At 47.4% G+C, this 7,104-nt stretch overlaps 2 protein-coding genes across 5 annotated transcripts in view; one reads left to right on the top strand and one right to left on the bottom strand.

The window, feature by feature from the left end:
* The window catches only part of MCF2L2 (MCF.2 cell line derived transforming sequence-like 2), a 223,046-nt gene that overhangs the window by 66,206 nt on the left and 149,736 nt on the right, over window positions 1-7,104 (bottom strand). The gene's annotated exons all lie outside the window — the stretch shown is intronic.
* B3GNT5 (UDP-GlcNAc:betaGal beta-1,3-N-acetylglucosaminyltransferase 5) overlaps window positions 6,439-7,104 on the top strand; it is an 18,349-nt gene continuing 17,683 nt past the window's right edge. For both annotated transcript variants that reach the window (XM_004708622.2, XM_045295038.1), the window contains exon 1: window positions 6,439-6,561. The gene's annotated coding sequence lies outside the window, so the exon portion shown is untranslated. The remainder of the gene's footprint in view (window positions 6,562-7,104) is intronic.

Here is a 7,104-nt window from a genome sequence, read left to right as displayed (position 1 = left end):
CCCCGCCCCATATATAGGGGCCTTAGGACTCATCATCAGGGATAGAATATACACGTGGGATTAAAAGCAATGAATGGTACCACCACGGAGCCAATGTAGACAGAAAAGAGCCCCTAGGAAGAATATGGGCGTGGGTGAGAAGGGCTGGCAGGATATAAGTAGACAGCTTCCTTGGCATCATTTTGATTGAGATGTAGTGTTTATAGAAACTATATTCCAGAGCTATTACTAGAGGGGGCTCTTGAAGTGGTGATGTCGGGAGACCGTCTTTAGTATTAAGAGCAGGAGGGGCTTTCTTTCTGCAGCCTGTGGGCATGAGGACAACCAGCACAGATCAGCTCATGAAGACACCCCTCCATGGCACTCAGTCCCCGTGGCCCTCTCAGAAGCAAGTGCCACTGTGGACAGGTAGGGAAGTGGCTGGGAGCTCGGGCCCATCAGGATTCACCTGCCTCCCGAACACCCAAGGCTCCTCAGAAGACAAGAAGAAGTGGGCAGTGACTGTAGTCACAGGACATTATAATGACCATGTTCGGAGGGGTGAGCCAATTTAGCTGAAGAAGTCAAGCCTGACTGTTGAAATGCTTTGCTCCATTTGTGTGAAGCATAAGGTCCTCTTCACGGTCTTACTAATATCTGCTCCTTCCCTGGGTCCCATCTGCTCCCACCATCTCCTAGGGGCCTTTTGGGGGTTGCTGTTGTTTTCTGTATTTGTGTTTTATTTTATTATAAAAATGTTAACCGAAGAAAAGATGCCATTGATAAACACATAAAAATAGGGAACAATGCCACAGAGCATGTTGAATAATATAGGAAGTGTTCACATATACCAGAAAGTGAAAAGACAGGTCGCAAATCATCAAGTATATTATGATGCTATTTTTTTCATACAATTCAATGGCTTAATCATATTAAAAAGAGTTGTGCAATCATCACCACAATCAATTAGGGAACATCTTTTTTCATTTTTGTGCTCATTATCTTTAGCTCCCCATTTCCCCCACTTCTTCTGTCATAACCTTGAAAATTATTATTTACCTATCTTGGATTTCATATACAGAAAAAACCCCAAACAAGCAACCCCCCCCAAAAAAAATCCACCAACAAAAATAATAGAGAAAAACCTCAATCAAAAAGCAATCAGAAAATATTAATAACTAGAACAAATTTAAAATGAGTCCAAGGGAAGACAAAAGATAAGGTGGTAAAATGTAACCACATCTGCATTAATCACTTTCCAATGCTCCGATAGCAAAGCTAGTCACATCTGTGGTTAATAGTCAGGGGGTACTCAGCAGAGGCTTAATCTATGCGGGGACTCCGCAAATGGGTTTTGGGCTTTCACTGTCATCCCTAGCCTTCAGTAAGCTAGGTGCTCAGAATTTAAGCTCACATACCATTCCCTCCTTTGGATATGGATTTTATTATTGACAATCTTTGGAGCACACAGACTGGTGTGCTTCTTCCATGTGAACTTAGGTGGCATCTCACTTAGATGGCTGTTTCTTTTTTAAATTTATTTTTAAAAATCATTTTACTGGGGGCTCATACAACTCTTATCACAATCCATACATACATCACTTGTGTAAAGCACATCTGTACATTCATTGCCCTCATCATTCTCAAAACATGTGCTCTCCACTTAAGGCCCTGGAATCAGTTCCTCATTTTTTCCCCTTCCTCTGTGCTCCCCCCTCCCTCATGAGCCCTTGATAACTTATAAATTATTATTTTGTCATATCTTGCCCTGTCCGACGTCTCTCTTCACCCACTTTTCTGTTGCCTGTCCCCCAGGGAGGAGGTTTTATGTAGATCCTTATAATTGGTTCCCCCTTTCTACCCCACCCTCCCTCCACCCTCCTGGTATCGCCATTCTCAGCACTGGTCCTGAAGGGATCACGCATCCTGGATTCCCTGTGTTGCCAGTTCCTATCTGTACCAGTGCACATCCTCTGGTCTGATGGCTGTTTATTTTGCAACAAGTCTTTCACGCTCCAGATTCTTTTCTTTCTGATATCCAAGCACCATCTGATTTCTTCACCACACTTTGCTATAGCACCAACATCTTCAGTGATCTCTTCATGAAGGCAAGTATAGAGCAGGGCCATGGTATAAGAATAAATTATTTCTCACCCCCAGGCAGTCCTGGGGCTTTGGAGCTCGGCTCAAGGGGAGTCCCTCTGGGACATGGGGACACAGTGAGTGGTGTGACCCTTTGCTGGGCATGCCCACACAGTAGGGGATGCTGGGCCCCTCTAGGGTTTGCCGTATGGGCTCCAATACATTTCTTCCCTTTTGCTTAAAAAAATTAAATTAAATAAATTATTCCTAGGTTAGGGCTACTATTAAGTGAGACAGAAGCAAGACGGGGCTTTCTACTCCATTAACAGTTACAGTCTCAGAAACTCACGGGGATGGTTTGAGCCTGTCTTATAGGGTGCCTGTGAGTCAGCCTTGCCTTGATGGCATTCAATTTGGTTTTATTAAGTGAGATCTCGAAACCCATGAATATATCTATGATTTCCACATGCCCCTGGTTCACTTTAGAGACATCCTTATCATTTTATTGGGGAACATTATAAATCATTCCCATGGAGCATATCATAATTTTATTAATAGCATCATTAACTTAGCCAATGATACAGAATTTAACGTACTCGTGAATGCACAGTTTAAGAACTTAAGTGACTTGACACTGAAAACTAGGAGGGTTGGGGGTAGGGCAAGCCTTTTAATAACTCTCATTCACAGAGGGAGAATTGTGCCTGCTGGATTGACGTGTCATAACAAAGCCAAGGGAGTGTGAAAACAGCAGCTCTATGGTCGACATCAGCGGTCATCGATTCCCACTGCCATCAGGTTAATGCTAGCTCCTAGCGACCATACAGGACAAGGTAGAACTGCCCCTGTGGGTTTCCAAGACTAACTCCTTATGGGAGTATAAATGCCAGTCTTTCTTGAGCATAGCAGCAGATAGTGGTTTTGAACTGCTGACCTTGTGCTATGGAGTCCGAATTGGCTCATGGCGGTGAGAGAGACGTCAGGGCTCCTTTGTCATTTAGTAGGCACCATCCAAGGAAGCACTTTGAATCAAAGTCCAGTGACTTCCGAATCCATCACCTTGCATAGTCCTCATCTGCTTCTTCTCAGGGGGCTTCGGCTGTAAGACCACGGGAGTAGTTCCACTCCCTTCATCAGCTACAGGTGTGTTGAAGGTAAGGCCCAGCTCATTTAGAGGGCTCTCAAATTGGATCCTTCTTGTGCAGCCTATCTTTGATGTTGTGCACTTTGAAAGGGTAAAATCTCAAGTCCCGGTTATTTATAGTTCTTGGCCTGGTCACCAAGCGCCAGATAGCACCTAGGTCAAGGGTGCCCAATTAGCAGTATCATATGGGGGTATTTTTACCACTGGGGATCCATGATGAGTCATTTTCAGCATGTTTAACAATGGCAGGTTGCCCTGCCTGGTTTACCAACCAACAGAAGTGAAATCATCTTTTCCGAGACAGGCATGTTCCTCCCTGTTCACAGACACCGGCCTCCTGGCTCCTGTCCCCTTTCCCTCCGCCCCACACCCAGGCTGTGCCTCTGGAGTTAAATAAGGTTCACTAAGCACCCTTGTAGGGGTATGCTGATTTGAGGTGATCATAGAGCAATGTTATACAGCAGACATTGATTGGTCTTCTCCCGCTCCGCGGCAACATGAGAAACTGTCCGGAGCTGAGATGAGGTCTCCTCTGTTGAAGTGATTTTTAAGATCTCTGGTTCACCTTGTTGCTTAGGAGACTGGATTCGATGACATGAGCCGAGGACTGATGTCTGCCTGTCTTCTTGCTTATCCTTATAGTGGTCGCCTACGCTCTTTGTCTTTTTGTGATTGTCTACCTTCACTTAGCATCCTGGTTTCCAGGGCCACCTTGTCATGAGGGGCTTCGTCAGTGTTTCTTAGGGATGCATAGGATTCTGCTGTGTATGGACCATAGTTTCTTTATCCATTCTTCTGCCTTAGGGCTACTTCCAGCTTCTCGCTATTGCAACCTGCGACCTGCCAGGATCATGGGAGAGCATCGGCCCAGCAGAGGTATTGCTGGGTTGTATAGGGTTTCTAGTCCCAGTTGTTTTAAATAGTGCCATAAATCTGTACACCATGGTCATACGTATTTACAAGTCTATCCCTACTGTATAAGAGTCCCAATCTCTCAGCACCCACCCCGGCCCTTCTTGTTTTCTTTCCTTCTGTTTAAATGCGCTCTCTTCGTGGGAGTCAGATGGGAGATCATCCTCGCTTGGATTTGCCTTTCTCCTAGAGGCCTTGGCATTCAGGTTTGAGTTGTCCCTCTGCAGAAAATAATAAAACATCGGTCCTCTCCTAAATCTGCTACTTGGAACCATCTTTTCCGGCCTCCTCTAGCCTCTTCAGTTAACAGACAAACATCAACCCCTCTCGTTTTTTTTTCCAAGATGGCCATCTTGATGTTACAGTTCCACTCCCCATCTCCCTCCAAGTACTTCCCATAGTTTTCTACTTCTCTGCATCGCAAGCAAATTCCTGATCGCAGGACTACAAGTTGTTTACAAAGGGAGTCTTTTAAAACGAGCTTCCTAATCACAGGACTACAAGTTGTTTACAAAGGGAGTCTTTTAAAACCCGCACTTTCTTTGCTCACCAACAGAGGCAGTCCTGTCCACTGTCTTCGTTAGGTCAAGTTGCTGTCACAGTGTCCGACTGACTGGCTGCTCGTGCCATCCATTCTGACTCAGAGCAGCCCTGTGGGGGAGTGGAACTGCCCCAGGGGCTTTTCTGGCTGAAACCCTTACAGGTCCAGATCGTCAAGCACTTATACCATTGCACCACCATCGCTCTTTGACGACCAATTTATTCCCAACCAATTCCCAAATCTCCATTGACCTCCCACCTCAAAGAACCCAGCCCTAGTATTTTATACTAGACCTTCACATCTTCCATTACCTTCCCCTTCTTCTGGGGTGTGATGGGAAGCTAGCTAACTTGTTCTAGGAAATCCTCCCAGACATGTTAAGGGACCTCTCAGACCCTTCCACCCTTCTTTATGTGGAGTGTGTGTGTGTGTGTGTGTTGGGCTGGGACATCTGGGCAGCATTCCAGGGCACGTGGCCAGTCATCAACAACACTCATCCACATTATCTCCCCTTTCCCCACCAAAGACTTGCATCCTTGCATCAATTTCCCCACCAGCTTTTGGAATCATTCATCTGTCTGCTATGTTCAGCTGTATGTATAGCTCCGTGGAAATCTGTCGCTTATACATGTTTATCATTGTTTGGATTCATTTCTATTTCTTGTGGGTACAGTCCAATTTTTTGTGCCCACACGTGGGGATACATGGACCTATGGGGGTCTAGTTAGCAATGGCCCGGAATGAATATAATCATAATTGAACAGTTGCACATGTATACGTATGATAACTAGTTTAACAGTCAGGATTTCTATTTCGGGTCAGTGTATCAAAGGGGTGGTTTGCTTTGTACTAACCACACGTCAACCTAGTTTGGGGTTGTCAGCTGTGTCTCCCTTACAGATCACTCTGATGTCTGTGTAACAGTACTGTCCCACTTAGGTGGCCACACACCATGCTGAGCCCTGGCCTCTGGAGGCAATACTTGCACAAGAATGGCAAGGTTGAATGTATGCAGGCCCACTTCACCAAAGCAATCGCAGACTTTTCTAACGACTAGTTTGAAATCGCAAGCAGAAATTTTGAATCAGTAATTACATTTCACCCATTAACTGCCATATTTCTTTTATGATCACAAGCCCCAAGCTTTACTTTTACTGAAGTGCTTGGGCTAATTATGCCCCCCACCCCCCACCTCTCATGTTCTGGAATATGCACAATGACAAAGACCTCTTAAAACACTACCCCTGTCAAAGGACGTGGTGTGCTTCTATAAGACGAAGCATTGGGAAATAAGAAACCAAATGCATGGGGATTTATGTATCATCGATTTCCTTTAGTAGAAAACACATTCTCCTATTTTTCTCGTTATGTGTAGTGTGTGTGTGTGTGTGTGTGTGTGTGTGTGTGTCCGTGGTGGGGAGGGAGGCAGAGTGGGGGACGACATTCAAAGAAGACATTCAAGTGAATTCTGGCTCACAGTTGGTCATTTGAGACAAGGACTTCAATGAACTGAAGAGACGTTAGGAAACACTTCCCGGAGTTGGTATCCACTGGAGAGAACAAATTCGGGCGGAGTCCATCACCTTAGCGAGCTGCCTGGACAGAGAGCCGGGCGGGGGCTGGGCCAGGCGGTGGCAGTGACGCAGGGGTCCAGGAAACGCTCCCGGGAGCCGCTGCGGGGCAGGCTCCAGGGCCCCCCCGGCGGAGCTCCAGCCCGAGCCCGCCCCCACTCGACCCCCAGCTCGTCCTCGCCCAGGGAAGGGAGGCGCGACCGGCGATGGCTGCTCAGTCCTCTCCCAAGATTTAAAGCCGGCACGTTGGGCTCCCGAGGCCTTCGCTGGGATGCAAGGCAGCAAGGCGACCTCCTCCGGTTTGGGAGTTTGAGGAGCAGGGCTGGGACTTGGTGAGTTGGCTTTCAGCTCCTTTGGCAATGAAGTTGGTCTCCGAGGTGAACGCCCTGCGGGAAAACGTGGTGCGGGGAGGAGGGCTCCCCACCCCGTCCACCCACTTTGTCTTGCCTTGGTTTGCTGTAATTCCATGTCTCCCTTTGTTACGGAGTCCTTCCCCGGACCTCAAGGGGTGCGCACTCAGGCCCATGGACTTTTACAACCCGAGAGAGCCCGTTGCCTGCCCTAAAGGAATCTTGCCCGAACGGACTTTGCTCGAAAAAGGCAAATAAAGATCATCTGAGAATTGCAACTCTGCCCTAATCCCCGTCCCGTCTAGGAGGGTAACGGTTGCGCGTGTGCACGCATTGTCCCCAAGGGAGACGACGTGTCTGCAGAGCCGTTGTTCCGCGGGGAATTAATCATAGGTGGTCGAGCGTACGACGGAAAGCAAACTGCGGCCGGCTCTACGCCCCCGGGGCCCCGTCCCCTCGGGAGGGAGGCGGGAATGGAGGCCACCCTTCCGGATCGCTGACTGCGAGAAGTTGGAACCAACACGT

The sequence above is a fragment of the Echinops telfairi genome, unplaced genomic scaffold (genome assembly GCF_000313985.2).
Source record: "Echinops telfairi isolate 266 unplaced genomic scaffold, ASM31398v2 ScPeMD7_4225;HRSCAF=4972, whole genome shotgun sequence".
NCBI lineage: Eukaryota > Metazoa > Chordata > Mammalia > Afrosoricida > Tenrecidae > Echinops > Echinops telfairi.
Note: the sequence above shows the minus strand (reverse complement) of the source record. Positions and strands in the feature narration are given on the sequence as shown.